At 50.6% G+C, this 25,963-nt stretch overlaps 1 protein-coding gene across 29 annotated transcripts in view; it reads left to right on the top strand.

Moving 5' to 3' along the window:
• Window positions 1–25,963, top strand: part of KCNMA1 (potassium calcium-activated channel subfamily M alpha 1) — a 781,282-nt gene that overhangs the window by 300,631 nt on the left and 454,688 nt on the right. The window contains exon 3 of one of the 29 annotated variants that reach the window (XM_070056988.1): window positions 1–25,963. This exon is cut by the window's left edge and continues 51,908 nt beyond it. The gene's annotated coding sequence lies outside the window, so the exon portion shown is untranslated. 29 annotated transcript variants of the gene reach the window in all.

Raw genomic sequence — 25,963 nt, 5'->3', positions numbered from 1 at the left:
CTGCTGGTATCACAATGGATGATACTTTAAAATATTTTTCGAGGGTAACCTGCACGAGTAACTGGCTCCTTTTGACTCTCTGCCAATGTGGATGACGCCCCAAACCAAAGGAAGTAATAAGGACTTACCTGTTGTTTAACATTAGGTGATGACCATGATGATGATGTGGGTGATGATAATGCCCATCACTGAGTGCTTACTGTAGGCGGCACTGCTCTGAGGGCTTTGCCTGTGTTATTTTATGCCAACAACAATCCCAGGGCATTGGGGTATGGCTGGATTTAGAGATGAATAGAATGAGATATAGAGACACTGAGTAAGTTGTACAAGTTGGGTCCTAAGTAGTAGGGTAGAGTCCCTAGTCTGAACTTCAAGGTCTTGCTGTATGCACTCCTACAGGGTCATCTCGTCTGAGCACCTGTGTGTATGTGCACTTCATGAGCACCTTTATACTTGGTGACTGTCTCCCGGGGTTGTGTTGAGGCTGGAATCTCACCTTCCTAGCAAAAGAAACTACAATTGCACAGATTATAAAGAAGCCAGGCTTGTCTGCTATGGATCCCCTTTGCAGTGGGCTGTGCCTTTTCCCAGATTGTGCCTGTCTCTGTCATTGTCAAGGCTATCTTACAGTGAAGTGAGGCTTCTCACCACAGGGAGAGGTGTTTGATACCTGACAGGAATTGATGCTCCGTCCCCTTCTCTGCTTAGGATCCGAGCTTCTCCAGACAAGAGGGGCTGACAGCTCGGGATGGCAGGGCAGTTGCCTTCTTGGCCATACAGTGTTGGTCCTAAAGCAAGGAGGGTTATGTCACACAGCAGGGTTAATGGACAGCTCCAGTCCGAGGCATTTTGCTGCAACATCTGTTGTGAACCCAGTGCTGGGAGAAGGAATGTGAGCTGTGCTGCTGCCTGGAGTAACCTTAAAAACAAACAAATCCTTTGCCTGTTATGGTGAGGATCAGTGTTCTGCTTGTTGGCTGACATAAATCCCAATTTCTGCCATTGCCTCCACGGCGAGCTTGCATGTGTGTGCCCAGCATACAGTCTGTGTGGGTAGACAGACTGTGGTGTGGATGAACTTCACCAATAACCACAGAACTGTAACGCTATCCCCAGATGGGCCTCGGATCATCCTAGAGAATTCATCTGTGACTGAGGAAGCTGAGGCCAGAGTGGGAAGCAGGATGGAAGATCAGGGCTTGACCTCAAACCCAGCGCTCTTTCCATGCACACTTGGTTAATATTAATAACATGAAAATGTTATCAGTATTATCAATAAAGCTTCCATCAGAGATCACATATTGGGTTATAGGCCAGGAAGTTTATTGAGTGGAGGTGAGCAGTGGTTCTTCCACTCCAAGATACAAAACAAACCAAAATATCACCATTACCACCACTGCCACCTCCATCATCGTCATTGTCATCATCGTCATCATCATCATCATCATCATCATCATCAAACAAACCTATAATGAGTGCTTCCGATGTGCCTGGATCTGTGCTGTGTGATTTCTATATATTGTGTCTTCATTTAGAACTTATGGCAGATCTGTTGTTAACCATGGATGTGGGTTAGGGTCAGAGGTGTTAAGTACCTGTTACAAAGCCCTCATTGTAAATCTCCAAGTGTGGGATGCAGTCTGTCAGGCACAATAGAAGCTTATAGAAGACAAAGCAGCACACAGGTTTCAAGCAGATGTTGAGGCTTGTGGGGGAACTTGAACTAAACTGCAAAGAGTGATTAGGGTGGTAAAGAAGACATCCAAGGTGGACGGCACAGTCCAGATGGTGGTGAGCTACTGAAGGACTATTGGAGTGAGGAAGTTTGAGGTTTAGACTAGGGAACAACGTGTATAGAGATCTGAAGAATGAATGAATGAATGAATGACCTTCTAGTCACTACCGAGCATGTTCTTTGTTCCAGGTCCCATGCAAGACTCTGGGCATGCAGAGATGGGCACCACAGCTCCTGAGCTCAGGAATGGGGGCTAAGACCCCACCCCAGCCCCAGCCATCTCAGTGATTATAGCTGGGCAGCGTGAAAGGCCTTGGTCTATTCAGAGGAAAGGGGTCTAACTTAACTGTCCATGGTTTGCCGAGGGTTTGCCTTTATACTAAAGCCACAGGGAACCATAGAAGATTCTGAGTTAGTTAGAGCTGGCCAGATCATCCATCTGAGGAGGCACTGGCCAATACTGTAGAGACAAGGACACCTGTTGAAGCAGGCACCAAGCACCACAAGTCTGTAGCAAAGGCAGTGCCAGTGTTACTACAGAGACAAGACAGAAAGAGTTGGATAATGAGGGTCAGAGTGGATAGGGACTCACTGATGTCAGGGATGAAGAGGTCCCCCAGGGCCCTCGTGGCAGATGCATTTGAAGCCAGCTGGTCATTGCCCTTCTAGGTCATCTTCCCTCCACGCCTGCCTGTTCTCAGCCTGTGAGCAGAGCTGGGGGAACTTCTGTGAAGGCCACCTCTGGCTTGATCAGCTGCCCAAGCTTCAGCCCAAAGCCCTGTTGTCCCTAGAGCCAGAGCGTGGGGCCTGTTAAAGCCCATTGCTCCCCATGAAGGCTGCCTCCACTCTGCTTCCACTGTGGTATTTGCCAGGCACACCTGCTCTTCTCAGTTCCCAGAGCTGAGGCTGAGAGGCTGCCGCAGGGCGTGCTTCCGGGAACCCTGGCTCGCCGTGGCCAGGAAGGAGGGGAGAGACGCAGCTGGTGCCAAGAGAAATATTAACTTGACATTTAGCAAAAGGGTGAATCCATTTACTGCGCTGCAACAATGAGGCACTTGCAGCCCGAGTTGCCTTCTGTTTTCCTATCATCTTTCCTCCTCGGTGGTCTGGCCAGCCTGCAGTTTCCACAGTTCCAATCAACATGGTAATGAAGGCAAAGCTCCTAGTCAGTTCAGTCAATGTCTGCCTCTCCTCTTCTCTCCCTCCCTCCTCCTGCTCCCCTCCCTCCTCTTCCCCTCCCTCCTTCTTCTCTCCCTCCCTCCTCTTCCTCTCTTCTTCTTTCTCTTGCTTCCTCCTCCTTATCCTCCTCCTTCTCTCTCTCTCTCTCTCTCTCTCTCTCACACACACACACACACACACATGCACACTCACACAGGTGCCATCCTGATTATTCACAAGAACTCTCTCACTCATTTTTAGATGCTTCTAAAGTTGCAGCCCTGGGTGCTTGGAAATGTTCTTTTTAATGGGATTCCTTGAGTTTCTTCTGTTGCCTCTGCCCTGGCCTGGCTTTCCAGCTACCAGCAAAAGTCACTTGTAGGCAGGAAGGAGCGTGGATTGAACTTCTGATATGCACATCCAGGAATGCTGAGAACATGACACAAATTTCCATGCTGAACAAGGATTTTAGCATGCATGGGGCTTTTGTTGTCTTGTCATCTCATGGTGGCTGGGTGGGATGGACAAGAAAAGTGCCATTCTGGGTGAGGAAGCTAAGAGTTCTTGGATGCTGATGATGTGCCAGTACTGTGTGCTTTAATTGCATAACATAATTTAATTCTCACCAGGGTACCCCACCAGGGATGGGTCTGATTGTCCCACTACATAGAGGATAAAACTTGGAAGGAAGAGTTTAAGAATTTCCTCCATGAGGAGTTAGCAGAGCCAAGGCAGAAGCTCTAACTACCTGACTGTGGAGTGGCCACGTCACTGCTGCAGGTGGCACGGGGGAATCTGGAGAGCTGCCTGTGTCCACCCAGAGCCCGCAGCAGTTTGTGGTGGAGTAGTGTGTTCTGAAGAAGGAGGAAACACTGATTTTGCTTCAGTGCCCATTCCGCCCCCACAGTCCTTGGAGAAAATGTCGCATCCTGCCCTCTTGGCTCTCACCAACTGGATTGGGTAATCCAGGATCCCAATATCTAGCACAGGACAATTTAGAAGTTCGTGGGATTTTTTTACTCCAGAAAGTGCTTCTGGACTGGCCTTAGCCATGACCGCCAGACTACGGATGGCTCTCTTGCCACTTCAATCTCCAGAGCAGCACTAACCCTGAATCTGTTTATCCCGAGCACTTCCCTTGATGGTGGGAGGGAGATCCTACAAGCCTGACATGAAACTTGACCTCTAAGGTCTACAGTGGTAGGTGAGGCAGGAGAGAGACGTGAAAAACACGTGTGAATATTGTGAATGTATTTACCATACATTATGTAACTTTAATCACTGAATGGGCACTCAGCTCTCCCACTGTCTGCATATTGGCATCACTTGTCCCACAGCTCAGCAGATAAATGTAATAAAACTAATGTTCTTGCAAAGAGATGGAACTGGCCATAGCTGAGATGGAGACAGAAGAAAAACCCCAGATCCAAAGCTAATCCCTGTTCCTCTGTGCCCTATCCGTGCACCTCTCTACCTTCCAGCTGGGTTTCCAAGTTGGCATGGAATGGGAAGGCAAAGGCTGACTAATGAGAGAGGCTTGGCTCCTTGGAATTTGTGCTCCACTGCACTCCCACTCTTGCATGGCCACAGACATCTTTTTGGCAAGTTCCACTTGTCACTTTTGCATATCTTAGTTTTCAAACAAGGGGACCATTTGTACAATTGCTGTGTCAGCTTTGCCCTACTGTTGGGATACTACTGGGAGTCCTTGGGTCTGCTCAGCTGATGGAATGTATCTATTTCCACTAGAAGCTGATGTACAAGTGTGCATAGAACAGTCTATGAGAATGCCAAGGTCACATTTGCTTTTTCATTTCAAAATCTTTTTATTTGAGAAGTAGGGAGAGAATCACAGAGATAGAGTGCTTTTATCCCTTTTAGCCTCTGTTTCACTCCACAAATGCCCACAATGGCTGGTGCTTGACCAGCCCGAAGCCTCAAGCCAGGAACTCAATCCAAGCCTCCCATGTGGGTGTCAGGGGCCCAGTCACTTGAACTATCGCTGCTGCCTCTCAGGTGTGCATTGGCAGGAATCTGGGATTGGGAGTGGAGTCAGGACTTTTGAACCTAGGTACTCGGATGTGGAATGCACACATCTTAACCAATGTGTTCATTGCTAGGCAACACATATTCCCCTTCATAATCCCCATTTTGAAGGGGGCAGCTTTGTGTTGGAATAGAGTTTACATGAGGTTATGAAATCTGATCTAGGTGTGGTCCCAGCCAAATACTTGGTCTTGATTCTCATTTTGATACTGGGTCAGTCTATCCCCAGTGGTAAACTCCTTCAAGGTGCCACAAATAATGAAGTCCTTGGGTTTTCCTGGAGTGCAATAGTTGCAAGATGTGGTTATTCATCAGGATTACCTGGTAGGACTTGCTAGAGTGTCCATACATGGGCTCAAGCTTAGACTGGCTGAATGAGAATTTATAGAATCTGTGTCCTTTTCAAAACATCCTCCTTCCAATGTTTGTGAACAATGATCTGGTTTGTCTCTCAGCGTCCGGGCAGAGGAACATTTGCAGTGAGATTCTCCCAGCGTGAGCACTCTTGGCCAATCCCCACTGCCGTTCTCACTCAACAACTCTCATTCTCATTCTGCTTCTGAAGAGCAAACGGTTGTCAAAAACTCAAGGTGAGGGGCCGGCGCCGTGGCTTGCTCGGTTAATCCTCCACCTGCAGCACCGGCATCCCATATGGCAGCCGGGTTCTGGTCCCAGTTGCTCCTCTTCCAGTCCAGCTCTCTGCTGTGGCCTGGGAGGGTAATGGAGGATGGCCCAGGTGCTTGGGTCCCTGCACCTGCATGGGAGACCAGGAGGAAGCACCTGGCTCCTGGCTTCGGATCGGCGTAGTTCCAGCCATAGCGGCCATTTGTGGGGTGAACCAATGGAAGGAAGACCTTTCTCTCTGTCTCTCTCTCTCACTGTCTAACTCTGTCAAAATAAAATAAAAACACCTCAAGGTGGCTGCCTCCCTTGTTCCACTCTTCTCTTCCCAAAGCACAGGAAGTAATTCCATCTGACCCTCCTGGATTATCCAAAGATAAATGGAAGAATGCAAACTTTCAGAGTCTGGTAGACAAATCTGCACCACACATCTGGTGTTCTGAATCCCCTCTTTACTCCATGTGATGCTTTGATGATGGACTTAGGGCATAAACATTCAGGGCTAGAATTCAAGAGTTGCTAAGTAGAGTAGCAGCATCATAGAATCTAAACACTGCAAAGTGATACGCAGTAGGAGAAACACATAAAACCTAGCAAACAACCATGGACTCTCCTGCACTTCCAAAGCTCCTTGCAGCTGTGTGGATTATAAGCAGACATGACAGGTGCCACTTCCAGCTGGAGTCAGTGACACACCCCTGCCTGCTTCTCTGTGTCTTGGAAATGATGGAGGTCATGTGTTGAGATGGTAGAATTAGCCTCGATCCCTGAGTCAGCTTTTAGAAAGAAGCTACCTTGGAGAGCAACCAGACCTGAAGTGACTTTGCATGAGTGAGTAAGAAATGATGAAATGTTGCCTTGGGCATTTGGGGGCTCATGTGTTACTGCAGCGTAACCTTGCCTATCCTGATGAATGCAGTGATATTATCCTAAAGCCGGCTTCCTTGTGGTGGAAACTTCTGGATTTTGGCAATCTTGGCAATTCTGGGTTATTTTTCCTCCTAAAAACTGAATGGAACTAGAACTTTCTAGGAACCGTTTCAAGCTGTGGTAATGATTTAGTGAAGCAGAAAGGATGTGGTTATTTTGAGCAGCAGAAGAAAAAAAAAAAAAACAAAACAAAAACTTAGGACTATTGTCTTCATCCTAGAAAAGAATTAAAAATAGAGACATATGGACAGGGGGGAAAAAAACAACTCCACTGCCTAATCTGGTGTGGATGTGTTCTTCAAATGTACTAATTACACGCTCATGCCATTTAAAAATATTAATTTGAATGCACAGAGCTTGAAATCTCTTGTTCTGTTTGCTGGATGACTTGGGACAAAGCTAGCTGAGAATTAATTGATTAATAACACGCTGCAGACTGTGTCTGTTTTCACTAACAATATCCTCAAGACAGCTTGGAGCCACGCTCTGTCTGGAGGGGAATTAGATTCCCCTTTAGGGAAATGAAATCACTCAGCAGGTTTCGGGTTGGACCCTTTCTCCTCTGGCCACAGCAAAGCTCACTTACTTGAGAATGGATACTTAGATGTTCTTTTTGAAGTTGGGGCTGGGAGGCTTTCTTTCTGCCTGTGGCATTTAAATGACATGTGGGACAAGGGACTGTGGAGGGATGCACTGGCTGTCACTGCAGAACTACACCAGGAGTTACACATGTCTTTACATTAAAGGTGCGTCATCCCCAGAAGTGGCTTACTTAGATATAAATGTCTTCGCTAGGGAGGACCAAATAGACAGCCATTAGTGGCGTGGATCTGAAATTTCCTTAGGAAGAATGGACACAAGTCAGATAGGTTTTGATGCAGGATGTGAAATGGGGAGCTGAACTGCCCAGAAGAGGGTCTGGAGATGCCCACGAGAAGGGTACTTCAGTGGAAGAGCTGGCCAGCCATAGAGTGCTATGCCCTGGAGGGGCCAGCTGTGAGGCCTGGTCTTGGTGTGTCGTAAAGGTCTTGGGGGGCTGATTTCTTTTGTGTTGAATGCAAGATTTCTGGATGTTTTACAACAGCATTCAGGCTGGAGTGATGTCATATATGATTTCAAAATCTCTGCAGGTGAGGAATCTTCAACAAGTTGGTGGAAAATGCCTATTATGAAAAAAGTATGCATGGATTTCAAAATGTTTTGTGCTGACATAAACTTATCTTGCAATTCCATTGCCCAGGAACTTTCCATAGGATCCTGGTGTAGGTCAAGCGATCTTCCTGCCAGCCTCATGTGTGGTAGGGCTGGCAGGTGTGAAAGTAGGAGAAGGGGCCAGGAGTTTTGCCAAGGGTTCCAAATACCACTTAACATGCGCACATTCTGGGTTCCAGTGCCAAGGTCCATGTCTGCACCTATTCCATTGTCCTGCTAATGTGCGTCCTGGGAGGGAGAAAGTACCTGGGTCCTTGCCACCCACAGGGGAGAACTGAATTGAGTTCCAGGCTCCTGGCTTCAGCCTGGCTGCCGTGGCCATTTGAGGAGTGAAACAGCAGATGAAAGACATCTTTCTTTATCTCTCTGTCTCTGTCTCTCTGCCTTTCAAATAAAATTAAATGAATACATAAAAATTAAAAAGAAAAAAGGAGAGAGAAGTGGGGCAGTGTTCAGATCAGGAGATGTCTACCCCTGTGCATCTCTGCCTGGGGGCAGGGCCGGGGAAGGCTGCAGTGGGCAGCCCTGCCCAGCTGTTGACGCTTGTATGGCGAGAAGAGTCTGATGCAGGATGACAGACCACCGAGTGCTGTGGGGGTTCCTTCTACCTGGGGTCTCCCCCTGGGCTTTGGCATCCGGAGCCACATTCCAGTGAGGTTCTCAGTGACTGTCTCCTTCCTTGCAGAGAAGCCTGGTGAAGGTCTCAGCATCTCATGTCCATATCATCTCTGTTGTTTCCCAGGTCCTCACTGTATGGATGCCCATCATTCTGTAGCATGCACCAGAGCACATTTTTTTTTTTTTTGGTACAAGTTGAAGCTTCTATCTCCACAATTTCACCATTTTGTTTAGAAAAAATGTTGATAAAAATAGGACATTTAGCATGGTAGTTCAGCTACCTGTGTCCCATATCAGAGTGCATGGATTTGATTCCCAACTCAGTCTGGCTCCTGACTCCAGCTTCCTGTGAATTCCAACTGCAAGGCAACAGTGATGACTCAAGTAATTAGGTTCTGGCCACTCAACGTGGGGGACTTGTATCAAGTTCTTAGCTTCTGGTGCTGGGCTCAGCTCAGACGCAGCCATTGCAGCGTTTGAGGAGTGAACCAGTGAACGGAAGTGTGTGTTCCCTGTCTCTCTATTTCTCACTTTCTGTCTCTGCCTATTGAATGCATAAAAATTAAAAAAAAAAAAAGGTTAATGATGGAGCAGACGCTTGGCCTAGCAATTAAGATGCCACTTGGAATATCTGCAGCCCATATCAGAGTGCATGAGTTCAAGTCCCAGCTCTGCCCTCAATTCCAGCTTGCTGCTAATGGCACACCCTGGGAGACAACAGATGATCGCTCAAGTAATTGGGTCCTGCACTGCACCTGCTTCCCATGTTGTCCTGGCTGGAGGCAGGGGCAGTGCTCTGGCTAAGAGTCTGTATGAGAAAGTCCACATATCACACTGGCTAGAGAAAACCACTTGACCACACTTAACATCAAAGGAGACCAGTGTCCCAGACAAAGGAGTGGGTATGTGTGTGTGAATACCCCTCATGACTTCCACGAAAGGTGAAGTGCACTTCTGCAGGAAGGCAAGGGTCAAGATGTTTAGGGACATGTTTGTGCCTAGAGGGGCTGCTTGAGGCATGGTCAAGGAAGAATGTGCTTGGTTGTGTCTTGGTCTAGAGGTCTAGGTGGACCCAGAGCCTGAGAGCCATCTGCAGTGAGGTGGATGACTTCACGCCCTTCTCCACCTCACCTGGGGAGTCTTTCGCAGGCTGTGTTGGCCCTTAACACCTGTGTCTGGGAACACTGGGTGGTGTGGTGATGGGTGTCCTCAAGAAGTGCTTTGTTCAGGGTGCAAATCACTCAGGGCAAACCAAGAGGCTGTGCACATGGCCCCAAGATCTGGGTGTGCCAGAGACTGCAGTTCTTTTGCCTCTTGGATCACACATTCCTCAAGGCCCAGGACTGGTTATCGTTCAGATGTGTGTCCACTGCAGAGCCCAGAACTGCTCTGGATGCATGTGTTCTCAGTGGCTTGAGCCATGTTTGCAGGAGAATGAATGAGCGAATGTCTTTCTACGTCTTTGTCTTGCCGAGGCCCAGCAGTCAGGGGAGGGTGTGGAGTCGGCCGGGACACTCAGGGCTCAGCACAGCAACTCTCTCAATTTTGCATCCGCCCTTGATGTCTGAACCTGCTGAAGGAAACAGACTCAGAGTGCGCTCATGGTGGGAGCAGAGAAGCTTCCTGGACCCTCCTCATCCATGCTGGGGAGCAGTTAGCCCTTGCAAAGTGGCACCACTGATACACAGATGTGAGCAGCAGCGGGGAGACGCTGGACCAGGAGCTGGAGGGGGAATGGAAGACGGGAGCCTTCAAGCCTGAGATGAGTGAGGAGCGGGCATGCACATGACAGTCATGGCGCTGGCCTTGGAGTCTGCCTTCCCTTGTCAGCACTCACTCCTTCACTCATTTGTGTATTCCTGCCTTTGTGCCCTCTCTCATCCACAGTCATCAAAGAGGTGGTGCCTCGCATCTAATGAGCACCTAAAGACACACATGGCTGGGTCCTTCATCTGCAGGGCTTCCCCCCAGGCCTCTACCACACCTGGAGAGACAGCCGAGCATAGACAAATGCAGGTCTCTGCTCTCATGGTGCCGATGCCCAAGAGAAGCACTGGGTGTTCACAGTGTTCCTGTGCAGTGCAGTGATCCCCCCTTAGCTACAACTGCACGCTCCACAGTTTCAGTTGTAGCTAAGGGGGGACCACTTTTATCGTAGGTATGAATGGATAAGGAAAAAATGTAATGTAGACAAGAATAGGGGTTGGTACTTTCCATGGTTTCAGGGACTCACTGGAGTCTTGGGACGTATCCCCCAAGGATAAGGGGGGAGCACTGTATTTATGATGTCCTGGTAATTCCTGGAAATGGACAATGTGGTCTCACTCTTCAGGGAGGGCAAATATTAGCAGGAGATAAAACACGCAGTTAGGCTGTAAGATAGGAGTAAATGGTGTCTTTGGGGGCCTCGGGGCCACGTGGTTGCAAGTGTCAGGCCACCAGTGATGGGGTACTCACCAAGGGCCTGAGGCCTCTGGTAGGGCCAAGTCTTGGAAGCTGGCCGACAGGGGTCGGGGTGGAGGGCGTGGTGTGGATATGCACCTGCTCCACTCCGTCCTAGCTGTGGGACTGTGGGCAAACTGCTGCCTCTCTGTGTGCCCTGTCAAACCTCTGAGAAGCCTCCCAGGGCTGCTGTGAATTAGTGAAGCTCCTGGTACCTCCGGACATAGACAACCCCTGCATACTGGTGTGTGGTTTCAGCACGTGGATGGAAGAGGTGGGAACACAGGCTCCTGTTGGAAGTGTGGCTGGCCAGATGTGAGGACAGCCTTAATCATGCAGAAAGGTTATGGGTAGACAGGAGTGCACATGGGTGCTCCTCCATCCACTCGTGGCCTCCTCCCTCCTCTGCCCATCCCACCTTCTCCTCCACTGCATGTGCCCCTAGTGTCTCGGGCAGTGCCAGGGAGACGGATGGAGTGTAGACATCCTTACGTGATGGGAGGTGCGTTCTCTCATCACGTGTCACCATGTTGCGTGCAGTTTTATTCTGGGACTGGCCTCTGACTTCCAGGACCCCAAGCCCACCCACGGGCACTTGAGGAGGGCAGCAAGCCCTGCATGGACTGAATGTTAGCCTCCACGACCTCTGGCACACACTGGGGGAGGCGGCTCTGTCCTCAGCAGGACCCTGCTCCAGGCATTGCCGGCAGCAGCCAGGCAGGTAGGGGAAGAGCCACTGGGCAAGGACGGGAGTTCCATCAGCTGTTACCTTCATTTTCCTTGGAATGGTTCCTGTTTTCCTTCTGGTCCTCCTGAGGGCAATAATCACCACAGTTGCCATCAGGACAGCAAATGGCGCCTAGGGTGGGTCTTCCCTTGTTACCAGGCACCAGGTCCTTCCCCTGCCTGGAGCAGGTGATCCCAGATGCCCCGCCCACCCCTGCAGCCAGTCCCAGGGGTCACCTGAAGATGTCCTCTGAGCCTGGCCACCATGCATTCCACACAGAGGGTGACCTGTGTCCCGAAGGTGCTCTCTGTCTCCGTGAGGCTGGAAGCGCCACGCAGTTACCCTCTTGCAGTGACCCTCCACCCCATGACAGGTGGGCTGTTGGACAGATGGCCCCTGCCCTTTCTCATCCTCAGGGAGACCCCCCTCCATGATCCGCACCACTCCTTAAAGGCCCACAGCAGGCCTGAGTCCCCATCACCCACAGCGGGAAGTACCCCGCCACCCACACACCATCCCTGGCTTCCTGCTTCCTTGTCTGTCTTCTTGACCCCTGTTGGACTTTCCCTAGGTCATCCCCCAAGTAAATGGCTTGCACCGAGCTCCTGGCCTGCGGGTCTGCTTTTAGGGGAAACCCAGCCAAAGACTAATCTTGTCCCCAGCTGCAGATGTCTCTTGCCATGGTGACGGAGCCAGTCAGGGGTGCAGCAGGAACGACCCTGCCCTGGGTTCAGAGTCTCCCTCTGACTCTGTTATCTTAGGTGCTGCAGGCTCTTTGCTCCAAATCTTGGGGCTCTGAAAGCTGACCCGCACCACCCACATTTCCATTGCCTGCTATCCTTGGGGACAGTCTCAGCACCGACTCTCTGCTTGGTCCAGGCAGCGACTCTGCTCCCTCCTTTTTTTGTCAAATCCCCGCCCTTAGTCCTTGAAGGCAAGACACAGGAGAAGCATTCCTCAGTTAAAGGCACAGTGCAGTGACACTTGAATTCTCTAGGGAGCACTTCTGCTGTGATGGATAAACATGTTAATTACTCTGAATTTCACTCCCAGCTGCTGCCTTTTTGGAACTCTTTCCTTTCAGCCAGAGTTTGAGGCCTGGCATGGAGGACTCTCCAGGAGTGCTCTCTGTCCTGGGAGAGCCTCCCCCAGTCCCCCCATGAATTCTGGGCCGTCTTGCTCTTGGGGGCACCTGGTGGCAGCCACTAGGCCAGGCCCAGGAGGCTGTGAGTGGACAGATGGAGGGCAGATGCTTGATGGTGTCAGTTGGAATCCCAGCTCTGCCACTCATCACCTGTGGGGCCTTGGGAGAGTATGTCACTCTCTGTGCCTCACTTCTGCTATCTGTAAAATGGGCTGTTCTGATGATGAGGTAGGCTCGTATCTGTCAAGGACTTGAGGACTTGGCAGTGTGCCTGGTGCGTGAGGACAGGGAAGTGTGTGCGGTTACCATGACTACCTGTGCAGATGGACACCTTGGTGCCCTGTTCTCTTGTCCATGGCATTTACTGATACTTTTTTTCCTTTAGTGTCTCCACTTCCTTGCTTAACTCTCTTGGGTGACTTCACTTCATCTTGTCCTGTGCCTAATTTTAGCTCCCACAAAGCAGAGGAGTGGGGACACTTTCACAAAGCCTTCCAGGACTTGAGCAGGGATGGCCCATTAATTCACTTCTTTATCAGATGTTTAAGGAGCGCCTGCCAGGTGCCAGGCCCTATGCCAAGAGCTGGGGCTGCAGCCTCCAGTGAGATGTGTCCGGGACTGCAAGAAGCTTCTGTATGGTGCTATGGATTGGGCAGGACTTGGCTCCCCAAACTCATACATGGTTTATACCCCCAAAGTCTTATCGTTGATGGATTAGTGCTAATAGCTAACGGACTGGGGCAGAGGCTTGATCCAGTGATGGTATCTGAAGGTGAGGTCTTTGGGAAGTGATTGGATTGGGCTAGTTGTGAAGGTGGAGCCCATAACTGAGCATGACAGCTTTGCAATGACAGGGTGGAGGGTAGAGAAAGAACGTGTGCCCCCTGCCTCACCATGTCGGCGGTCCTCCACACATGCTCTGCCAAGGCCGGCCTCCAGCAGATGCCGGACTAAGGGGGCTGCCCAGTCTGGGACTGTGAACCTCCCAGCTGTCGGCCAAGGAAAGCCTTCTTCCTCCTAAGTGGCTCCTCTCGGGTATTTTAGTAACAGTAACAACAAGGTGAGCAGCGCAGGTGGGAAGGCAGATGGCAGGTGAACTGTGTTCACAGTGTGGAGAGCTGGGTGGTCCAACAGAAATCCGAGCATCCCCTCCAGTCTTGCCCCATCAGCCCCTGCAACAGGAGATGCCTGTGGCAGCGTGAGCTGCAGGATCCAACAGACGTGGATTCCACCACCAGCCCTGCAGCCTGTGTGTGACTTTTTTTTTTTTTTTTTTTTTTTGACAGGCAGAGTGGACAGTGAGAGAGAGAGAGACAAAGAGAAAGGTCTTCCTTTTGCCGTTGGTTCACCCTCCAATGGCCGCCACGGCCGGCGCATCACGCTGATCCAAAGCCAGGAGTCAGGTGCTTCTCCTGGTCTCCCATGGAGTGCAGGGCCCAAGCACTTGGGCCACCCTCCACTGCACTCCCTGGCCACAGCAGAGAGCTGACCTGGAAGAGGGGCAACCGGGACTAGAACCCGGTGTACCGGCGCCGCAGGCAGAGGACTAGCCTATTGAGCCGCGGCACTGGCCCTGTGTGTGACTTTGAGCCACATGTTTCATGTAAGCCTCAATTTCCTGCTCTGTACTGTGGGGTAATAGTGCTTGACCGATAGGCTTGTGGGAAATGAAAGGTGAAGACGCAGGGAAGTTCCTAAGCAGTTTTATGCAAAGCTCTTAATGTCAGCCAACGCAAAGCTGAGGCTGATATTGCTAGTGATAACCTCCCTAAGCTGGGATGGCCTCACCTAAAAATAGTGCCTCCCCCTCAGAGCCTGTGATGGACATAGGATGAGTGCTGCAAGACGTGGAGCATTTTCTGTCTACAACACAAGAACGGGTAACATCTACGTATGGCTTCGGTGCCAATGCCCTTCTTTCAATAGCTCCTGTCTCATCTGGCACCTGGTGGAGCGCAGGTCTGGGGTGTGGCTCAAGATTCTCCAAGGAGCTGAGCAAGGAGTCTGCAGCCTTCAGCCGTGAACTTCTGGTCTCCCCAGGCTGAGAATGGCTCACTGCTGATGGGATCATCAAGAGTGCCAGCCAGATCTGATCACTGCATTCAGAGGTTTATTAATATCACCTCGAATTTATCTTCCCTGCTGGGGAGATTTCGCCGGCATCTGATAAAAATATACAGCAGCCTTGTGCCAACAAGAGCGCTTTCCCTGTCATCAGCCGTTAGAAAGCTAGTGCAGCGAGCTGCGACGGGACTGATGAAAACATAATGAGAAAAATGGGTTGTGCATCTTTGGTTTGGAATTTGGGCTTCATTCCTCCTCCTGAGAACCTCCTGTCCCAGCTTGATTGTAAAAATACATTCCAGACCCTCATCTTCCGCTGAGAGTGTGGACTCTCTCCCCTACTCATTCTTCAGTACCCACTGAGACAGAGCACTCACAGGGAGACTGCTGTTGTCCTCTCTAAACACATTGATGAATCCTGCTTGTCTTCCAGTCTAGAATGCAACAACAAAAGAATATCAATGAGAGGCATGGAGGGGAGCTGGCGTGCCGATGAAAAGTGGGAAAATAAATATTGGTTGGATGCAGTAGGATTTCAGCAAGAAAGATCCCAGGGTGAGCTGCTGTGGAAGTAGCCCCTTAGACTAAGTGAGTAGAATCAGATGGGGGGTGGGGGTCACCAGCAGCCCAGGGAGAGGGGACCCTCCAGGGCAAAGGATCCAGGCTGTGTTTCCAAGGTGGTCTTGAGTTACTCTGCTGGAGCTGACGTGGGAGTCTCAAGTGATAAGGGGCGTGTGGGGAAGTTGTGCTCATAGATGTTGTGTGGCCAATGGCAAGGAGCCTTGAAAGGTTCTAACTCGAAGGCACCCTCAACCCAGGATGGAAAGTTCAGCATTCTCATTTTCTTCATCACAATGTGAACCCAGAGAGGTGAAGTCACTTACCCAGGGTCACACAGCGGCTTGGCGGTGGCACAGCTGGAACAAGGATGATGTCTGGCATCCCTGACCTGCTGCCTTTCTTCCTTTTTAATGAAGCCAACGCACCCCCACCTAAGCCATGGATGTTCTTTGGTCTTCACCATGACACGCATGGGAAAGATGTTTTGACAGGATGGTGGCTGGTGCTCTGGGGCAGTGAGAGTTGAATTGACTTGCCTCCAGAGATTTCATGGTTGGTGCATGCAGGGCTGCCGTCAAGACAGCCAGCTGTGGTACCTTGATTCTGGAACCTTGCTTCCATAGGCAGTCTAAACCAGTGCTTCTCAAAGCAGGGTGCCTGGAGGAGCAGCATCCCCTAGTGGTTGGTGTGTGTTAGAGATGCAGATTCCTGAATCAGAAAAGAGGTTGAGGGGCAGTGAGGGTGCCGGTGGTGTTTGGATAAGTCCTCCAGGCAGTTTCGAGGCACACTCAAGGTTGCATTGGTCTAAACTATGAAAGCTGATAAATCTTCCAGCTGCATAGTGAGTCTTTCTTCCATGCTTTGTAAACCAAATTGCTGGCTTCTCACACCTGAGAAAATATCCAAGGTCATTGCTATTCTCAGCAGCCCAGTTTCTGGTGGCTTCTTTTAACCATGGGATCTTCCAGGAAGCCTGAGATTGGCAGAGGTCCTCTGCCACCCAGCGGGGCTTCTGAGCTTGAAGACAGCAAAATTGGTGTCGTTGAACCTTCCGTCGGCCAGAGGCGATTTTGAGAGTCCTGTGTGCTTTCAGGCAGACTTGGGCAATTTGGTGCAGTCAAGTGGAAAATTAACAAACCAGAAAGGAAGGAGGCACAATATGATACACCACATGTTCATTGCAACCAGGGTGCTTCTAGACTTCCAAGCATTGCTCTTATGAAACCATGAGGAATCCCATTCCGGTGATGTTTTCCTCTTGATCCAACAGATACGTATCCGGCACCCACCAAATGCGGGCCCCTTTGCTACTGGTACTGGAAATATGAAGATGAAGGGGCGTGGTCACTCCCACAGGGAACCCACAGTCTAGTGTAATGTTCTGGTGATAGATTCTCCAGTGGGGAAAATGCTTTTCCATCGATGCAGTTTATATTGTCTGGTTAATAGAGTGTCACATAAAAATAAAGCCTTTGCTTATCCCTTTGGTGATAGATTGCTTTGTGGACCAATGAAGGCGGCTCTCCTCCCATAGTGTGGGAGGGGAGAATTACAGTGCAGTGAAGGACAGTGTGATGAAGACCTCATCATTTAATGAGCCATGTCACTGTGAACAGCTGTGGTGCAACCCAGCCAGGACAATTATGCCAGTTGGATTATGTCTCTAGTAAATTGATTCTACTTTATTTGATGAGGTTGGTTCTCCAAAGACAAATTCTTCCAAGTAGGGTTGGGTTGGGTTGGGTTGGGTTGCGGGGGGTTGAGGATCACCATTCAAACTTTGCTTCTAACTCCTGGTCTTCAAATTGCTTTTGCCTTCAAACCCGAAGAGGAAACACATGAGGGCTGCTATGTTTGTATCAGCAAGAGAACGAAGAATAATCGTGAATCTGTAATAGCTGTTAACGTGCTCTGTGCAAGACTCACAGTGTCTTTCCTTGATGAGCTTACCCAGGACAGTGAAACTGTGACCATTTCTTTGTGGGGCCCCAAACAGTAGGACTGTAGCTCATGGAGCCGTTATCTTGCTTTGCATGCACCAAACACACAGCACAACACAATGGAAAGAAATGGGCTCCATGTCGAATTCTTCCATTGCCCCCATCTCTGACATTCTCAGAGAAGTAGACACCGTCTAGTGCACCCAGTGTCAGTATGGGGTCAAAGTGCATGGGTTCTCACTCAACATCATAAAATATGAAATAGAATAAAATATCACAGTGTATCTTACACACTATGAGAGTAAGTACTGCTTCATGAAATGGCACATTCTGCAAACTGTTCATGGTAAATGGAACTCAAAGATACATTCATTTTGGTGCAAATAGTTTTGCAGTGTGAATTTTTTCATAATTTACATTTTCAGTGAATTTTTAGAGATCCTCTCATGTGCATAGCTTTCAGAATATTTTTGCAACAAAATAAACTTATCTTTTTAAAAGATTTGTTTATTTGAGAGGCAAAGTGGCAGAGAAAGAGAGATCTTCCATCCCCTTGTTTGCTCCCCAAATGGTCACAAAGGCTAGGCCTGGGCCAGGCCAAAGCTAAGAGCATAGAACTCCATGTGGGTGACAGGGGCCCAAGCACTCCGGCCATCTTCCACTGCTTTCCCAGGTGCCTTAGAAAGGAGCTGGATCCTAAGTGGAGCAGCCAGGACTCAAACTGGTGCTCCTATGGGATGCTGGTGATGCAAGAAGCATAATGCTAGATTCATAAACTTTTGATTCCATTTTTCATAAACATTTTTAAATAGTCTGGTATTTTCTTTAGGATATTTGTTTCAGTCTAGGAAACTTCTATTTCTTTGTACAGCATCTCTGATTGTCTCCAGTTCCCACAGTAAACAGAACGGGCTGCTTGTGGATGAAATTTAATTCCTGTTACAAGAGGGGCCAAAAAGTTGGGACACCACTTGTCCCCATGTGACTCTCAAGGGCCGTTCTAGCAGTGGACTAATGCTTGGACTTGTCTGTGGCTTGGTCTTCTTAAGGCACTGTACATCTCATACATACATACCCATTTCTTACAAGTTTGGCTTACTGTATATATGCATGGGATACATTTTGCTAGTTTCCTTTCTAAAGTAGTCTATGTTGTTCTGCATTCCATTCTATTCCAGTTCATTTCTATTTCATTTATAAAATAATGGTCAAGTCTCAGGAAATTAATTTCATGATCCACTAATGAGTTGTGCCCTGCAATTTAAAAAACATCAGATTAGGTTATGTGCAGATTCCTTCTCAACCTCCAAATCCTGTAACTCCAACGCAAAGCATAGCTGTATTAAGGGATGTAAAATTCTGTGTGCAGCAGGCTCCTAGATAAAGTTATTGACCAATGAAAACCACCTGTTAATTCACTCTCACTGAATCACTCGTTCATTCATTCTACCCATAACTTATGGTGTGCCAGACACTGTGCTGGGCCCTGGTGATGCAAAACACAGCTCCTGCACTCAGAGAATCCCTGGTTGGGTCTCCTGGGGTATCTGAGTCCCAGCAGCTGCTTGCTCCGGGGCTCTCCTTGGGAGGGAGCTCCCGAAATTCTGACGGCCAGCATTTCCTCCCTGGTGCTCCGAGCGAATTGTTCAGCCCCAAAGACTTAGTCTAGCAGCCAAGACCTTTACATCTGCAGTTACACTGGTAAAGCAGTGTGAGGGGCTGGCCTTGCAGCTCAGCGGGGGAAGCCGACACCAGTGTCCTGTTTCACAGTGCCAGTTTGAATCCTAGCTGTTCTGCTTCCCATCTAGCTCCCTGCGAATGTGCCTGGGAAAGCAGTGTATGATGGCCCAAGTGCTTGGGTCCCTGCGCCCACATGGGAGACCAGGATGGAGCTCCTGGCTCCCGGCTCTGGTCTGGCCCAGCCCTGCTGTTGCGGCCATTTGTGAACCAGCAGAAGGAAGATCTCTTACTCTTGCTCTGCTTTTCAAACAAATACAAAGAGTCTTAAAAGTTTAAAACCCAAACTGAGAATAGACATCACTGGAAGACACGGACGGGCAATGCTGTGGAGGTCCTGTCTGTCCCTTAGGTGGCTTTAGGGGAATTGAATTGCTCCTCCTGCAGGTATCAGGAGCCCTAATTACTCATTGTTTAATGATTCATTTCTTGCACAGGCCACTAATGCACCAGACCACTGTGCAGGGCTAATGAATGAGATTGCCTGTGTTGGGAGCTAACCAGATTTCTTATGTTTGGACCAGCTCTGTGCTACAGTATTGGGAAGCTCCTGACCCAAGCAGTGGGAATGCTCTGTTTAACCCTTTCCTGGCCAGAGCTGAGCTATCACCACCAGGGGGGGTCCGGGGGGGTGAGACATCAGGGCCTGGGGCATCAAGGCCAGCACGTCCTGAAGGCTCATAAGCCACAGGAAGCCTCCTCCCATGTCCCATTCCAAGTTGCCCCTCCCTGAATGCTGGGCTTGGAGGACAGCTGGGAGGCTGGTCCTGTGTCAGTTTTAGAGTTAAGGGGTAATTTTTTCATGATAGTTTAGTTTGCTTCCTAGAAAGATGGTGAACTGCAGGAAGGAGTAGCCTGGTGGGTGGGTGAAGCTGCTGCACGCGGAGGCTTCTAAGCATTCATGGACAATTCATGGGATCTTTGCATTCCATTTTTCCATGAGCTGTTTTCAGTCTCCTTGCACTTCTGAGTTGATGTTTCTTTATGCCTCCCATGGGAATAGATGAGTGTCCCAGTGAGCTCATGGGGATCCTAAGCTACAAGCCTGGCCCGCGAATACCAGCACTGGGCCCAGGGCTTACACCTCCAACCTCAGACCTCCGCCTTCTCCCCTAGTGCAGCCCTGGAGCACCCCGTCACTCTGGCTCCTGACAGCCTCTGTGTGTTTCCTCTCGACCTTCCCCTCACGCCACACCCCTCTGCCCACCGTTGCCAGTCAGTCAGAATTACCATGACTTCCCCATGCCCCAGGGGCTGTGGAGTCCACAGCGGCCTGCGTCTGCTCTTGGCTTTCCCTTGCTTTGCGCTCCACACCCCTGGCCTCCCCTAGCACTGCTCAGGTGTGTGGCTTCCCCGAGTCCCTCCTCCTGTGCAGCCCCAGCAGGCAGGCACCTAGCAGGCAGCGCCCATCTGGATTGGAGGCTGAACCCAAGGGTGTCGGTGAGATGCGAGGCAAGTGGCAGGTGCAGGAGGGTGGGTACCATGTGGCCTTCTGCCTTACCTGCCATAGCTAGCTACGTGTTTCCAGGAAGCCTGAGCACCCTTAAGAATGTATTCTGGGTCCCCTGAGACGGCCTCAATGAAGGGAGGCAGCCTGACTTTGGGGGGGGGGGGTCAGTCCCTTAGTCCCTGAGGAAGGCAGACAGCCTGCAGTGAGACGGACAGCCGTGCCTGTTATGTATCTGACAGTGAAGGCTGCAAGTCCAGACAAAGCCGTTCCGAATGACCAGCTTGGCCAGACGAGTCATTGGCTCCAGAGACGCTGTGGCTGGAGTGGCTGCTGCACTGGATCCTCCCTGGCTCTGCCTGCTCCACGTAGACACGGAGCCCAGAGCTGGGACGTGACTTGGGCAAGGTCACTGAGCACTGCAACAGTGGCTATGTGGGGCAGCAGCTGCCTGGGCTTCGAGGGAAGGGAGCCTGCTGTCACTGCTTCCTCCAGTTGCCACCGTCTCCTCTCGGGTGTCCTTGTCCTTCCCTGGAGCCGAGAAACAGAGACGAAGGAGCACTCATTGCCATGGAAACCAGCCCACAGCACAGGCAGGCTGCTCCCGGTGCTGGCTGAGGCTCCTTCTGGGCTGTACTGGTTCCGCTGCTAAGCCTTGATGGGGTCGCTGGGACCAGCTACCATGTCTACCAGGAGAGAAAACAGGGGGTGGTGTCACTGCACAGGCTTAGCAAAGTGCGGCTGGGGGTGCATTGTGCCGATTCCTTTAGTTCCCTGAAACCTGGGGCTCCTAATAGGCCCTGAGAATCATTTTTAGATCAGCCTTGGGCAGACTCTGCCAGCACCAAGTTTCTGAGCTCACAGCGGCTGTGGCTGAGAAGGTCGTGCTTGGTAGCCCTGCCAGGAGAGAGAAATCTCAAGTGAGGAGCTGGAGTTGGGGAGAGTGGAAAGGCAGGTGATGTCTTTGCCTTCAGACTTAAGCCCCCCAAGTCCCTGAGCAGTTACATTAGGGCTTTACAAATAAGTGAGCTTTCCTGTTTACACGGGAGTGCCGAGTCCAGGGGTTGGGCAGGGCCATTCTAGGTTGTCCCGTCCATCCCTCTGCCTCTGCTCCTGTCCTGATCCCTCTTGTTTATGAAACTCTCTGGAAAAGGTGATTTCATAAGCTCCCACAATCATTTGTTCCACTGTCTAACAATGCTTGATCTTCAAACCATCTTCCTTGCAGCGGGGCCAGATTCCTCCTGCTGCCTCCAAAGCAGATCTGTCCGTGGGCCAGGGCTGCTGGGGTTTTATGAAGTGAGCACTGGGCTTGGATGCGGTTGTCCCTGTTCAAATCCCATCTTCTCCATCAGAAGGCCAAGCAGCTTTGGACAGGCCATGGTCAGTGTGATGGGTATTGGAGATTGTTCATATAACTGCCTCACATGGTACCGGCCACAGGGGGATGCTCTGTAAATGTGTCTGAGTTGGCATGGGACACCTGTTGGATGGAGAACTCAGGCATTGATGTTTCGGCTGTGGGGTGGTGGGCTCAGGGTGGGGGATGGGGAACTGCAGCAGCAGGGGCAGCTGGAGGGGCACCCAAGGGGGCTGCCCAGTGGCTGTTTACCAACCAGAACAAAAAGTTTCAGTATTTTAGGGACCAATTTAGCTGTTGCATCCTGTTGAAACCATCAGCCCCAGGAATTCCTGCAAAGCTGCCAAGCAAATTCTTGCTTCCACGTCTTGTGTTGCTCACTTTGTGTATGCCTTCTCACCCACCCAGGAAGACCCAGCTCAAAGCCAGCCTCTTCCGGGGATATGATTCAGCTCCCAACCCATAGAGCCTCATGTGCTTTGTCAGGAGGGAAAAGAAGAGGGAAGGTGGGGCCTGCTTGGCCTGGTGAGCAGTTGGCCAACTGGCTCCACGGCAGTCATCAGCTGTCATTCAGCCTACAGATCTCAGAGGAGGAGCCAGGGCAGAAGGGGTGGGGGCCCACCGCAGGCCACCCTCACTGTTCTCTTCAGGCCTAGAACCTTGGCCTCCTGATTTCTGCTTAGGCTTCTTGTCCCTGACTTTCTGCATGACTGAGGCTGTTCCTTGAACCTAGAACTGGGAGGGTGTCTTCCCCTCCCCCAGCAGCACCCTCCCACCCTGCACCTGCTGGCTGAGTCACTTGGAGGGGAGGCAGGTGGTGAGGAGGAAGCATTCTTTGGCCTGGAGAATGCAACACTCTGGAAAAGTCTTGCCAGGCACAATCAGCATAGGTGGGGTCCCCACCCCAGCACTCACACCAGGGATGAGGCTCTGGAGGAAGGAAAAGTCTTATGCACCTGGGATGGCTGGCTTTAAGCTACATGTTAGGAACATGGCAGTTAGACTTTTTATGAGATACCTTGCCTGGCTTAGCTTCTACAGCTTTTGCTTTTAGGTGGACATTCCTTATGCACACTTGTTTTCTGCCGTCAGGGAGGTGCTAGCTGGTCTCAAAGCACCTGGGTTACAGAAACATCTGGAGAGTGTTGTCTGAGGTAGCTGCTTGTGGATTTGTGTGTATATGTGTGTCTGTGATCCCCTTTGCTGGCTGCAGATTCTGTCATTACATCATGGAAAAATCCTTCCAAAGGAAAGTAGCAGGTGCAAAGATGCTGATGTTGGATCCATAGAGGAAGCACAGTGTGTGTGACAAAAGGGGTATTTATGCACTCATGTGGCACGTGGTTGACCCAGCTGGGGAAAACTGTTGAGATGGTCAGGTTCCTTTGGGCCAGGGAGATAGAGTGGCTTTCAGAGAAGTCAGGGACTGTGTAGGATGGGGCCAATTGGTGCTTTGGAATTCACTGGACTGGAGTTCAAATCCTGACTTTGCTGCCTTATAGCTGTGTGGCCTGAGGCCACTCTACGCCACCTTGAACCAGCAATGTGAGTGCGTGCTCGGTGTTTATTCAGGGTTGTTTTTGCACAGGCCTTTGAGGGAGAACTCTGGGCATCTCAGGGGAATATGGCCCCAAGGTTTGAGGCCCCAGCCTCAGACATCAGAGTGGACTCAAGGCAGGTAAGCACATGGATGATGATGGAGAGACTCCCACTTACGGGGACCGCCCCCCCACCCCGGGGCTGCTGCGTCGGCCCCATCTTGTCACTGGGAAGCTGCCAGCTGGCTCGCTCTGTTTCCTGGGTTCTGACAAGGCAGCAGCCGGAGCCGACTTCTTAGCTGTTATCTGGAACAGCTGCTGGGATTTAATAGTGCACTTAGAGGAATTACCTGGACTCACAGCCGGCATTACGAAATGGGGATGCATTTCTGTAAGCCAAGCTGATGTTTGAGGGTGAGAGAGCTCGGGCTTTCCTTCCTAGTGGATGAGACCTAAAAAAGGGCTGGACTGTCGGTGATGCTGCCCCAAATATGGAAATCATTTCATCCGGTTTGTGGGATGAACAGGTTGCAGGGGGTGGTATGTGAGAACGCATGGCTAGGTTGGGCTGGGGGACGGACTTTCGGATCAAATGCTCGGTGAAGCTGTCAGCTCTGCTCTGCTCCGGGGAGTGGCAGCTGCCTTGGCCAGGACTTCGGGGCGACTCTGGAGATGGCACAGCCCGTTCGCTGGTTATCAGACATCGTAATCGTCCCACTAGGTCTCCCCGCCTTTTCTGAGTCCAGAGGGTCTTCTCTCAAGGGAAGCGATTGCGTTCCCTGTCAGTAGGTACCCGTCCATGGTACCGCATTGCCAGGGACACTGTGCCTGTCTCCAGCGGCTGAAAGTCTATAGGGGACTAGGACTATGGAACATGCAATTATTAGACACCAGTGAAGAGAGCATACCTTGTGGTTACAAACAGAGTGTAAGCAAGGTTGCTGTGTGAGTGGGCTGCTGGAAGTGCCCTTGGACTTCTTCCAGGGGGGAGAAGCTTCTGCAGGTGGGGAGAGATGGGCTTCGGAATGAGTGCTGACTCAGCCCTCGTAAGAGATGCGCAGGACTCGGGGAGTTACGCCCCTCTGCCAACCCTGTGGAGGATGAACTTTGAACCCAAGGCCGTAGCAGAAGCTGCATTACGTAGAAGGATGGAGGTCCAGCCTCAGCTGTCCTTTGGCAAGCTGGGGCTTCCGTTTGGCCTGGAGACCACCATGTGGGCTGCATGTGTTGTGCTGTCTTGTCCAGGTGGTCACTTGACATGGTCTCAACGGTGGCCATTGACCGTCTCCAGTTATGACCTCGGGTTCAGAGTGCTTTGCAGATGCTGTGCCAGCTGAGCACCAGGATCTGTTGTGTGCCTCCTACCTGCCCTGCTCTTTTTGCATAAGCGGAGACAGCAGCCCAGTCAGCCCTGTCTCCTAGATACCGCCGTGGTCCATTCCCTTCCACCTGGTTCAGGCCGCCATCACTTCCTGTGTGGACAACAGCAGTGTCCCCGAAACTCTGCGGACGTTTCTACCTCCCCATCATTCTTCCAGCAGTGGCTGGCAGTCTCTTTCAGAAATGCTTTGCTGATCGTGGTAACGCTTCTTTTAAATCTCTTCAGCTGCCCCATTGTCCTAAGAATAAAATCCTTATCATGAAAATCCTTAAAAAACAAAGTCTGTAGGAGAAAATCTTTCAGCGTCTTACATTGGCTGTCTGCGCCTGGACATTTCCCGCTTTGTGTTTGCCACTCACAGCGACTTCATGATGGTGGCACACAGCTGGGCTCCACCCAGGCTGCTCTCCTTACTCAGCAGGTCCTCTCTCTCTCCACCACTTTGTCCTGCCTTCCACTTAGCTCCCTTCTCTTCTCCATCACCAGCATCGCCCTTATCAGTGCTTGGTGGCTGCTCCTGGTGCTCACCTCACAGCTTGAATACCTCTCCTTTCCGACACCTAACATCCTGCCCTGTGTTGCCTGCATACTTCTCATGTTGAATACCTGTGTCCACCTTCCTGTTGCTAGTGCAATACCCTAGAGCAAGGACCATGCCCATAGTTTTGGCTACTGCTCCAGACCTAGCATGGAAGCCTTCCATTCCTCAGGTCTCAGGACGCATTTGCTGAGATGGGGATGAGGGGATGGGGAGGGACTTAGGGGCTTCCAGAACATTCTTGGCAGATTTCCACTGACCAGAGGACTCTGGGGGTAATGGCAGCTCCAGACAACCCAGTCAGATGTTTCCATCTTTAGATGAGCTTTGTGCCCAGGCTGTAGCCGAAGAAGATATTTCTATTCATAAATGAAGCAAATTTATAGTGAAAATCAGGACAGAGAAAACACATGAATCTCTCTGATGTTTTATGGGCTGCTTTATACATGGTAATCGCCCATTTAGACTTTGCAGGCTATTAATTTTGTTTGCAGTGAGCCCAGGACTCTTGGGGACAGAATTTGCAGAGCTGTAGTGTCTCACTTGTGGATCAAGGCCATGTGCTTCTGAAAGGCTTGGGAACAAAAGCAACAGGAAGCCTTTGGAGGAGCGGGGGACCCCCGGGGCCCTTCCTGGGATTCTCCTCCTGCACAGAGGAGGGGACGTCAACAAGTTCCTGGGGAAATGGAATGCAAAGATGAATTTATTTTCATGCAAAAATATTTTTTGAAGATTTACTTATTCAAAAGGCAAATCATCACAGA

This window comes from Oryctolagus cuniculus, chromosome 15 (assembly GCF_964237555.1).
Source record: "Oryctolagus cuniculus chromosome 15, mOryCun1.1, whole genome shotgun sequence".
In the NCBI taxonomy this organism is placed as follows: domain Eukaryota; kingdom Metazoa; phylum Chordata; class Mammalia; order Lagomorpha; family Leporidae; genus Oryctolagus; species Oryctolagus cuniculus.
Note: the sequence above shows the minus strand (reverse complement) of the source record. Positions and strands in the feature narration are given on the sequence as shown.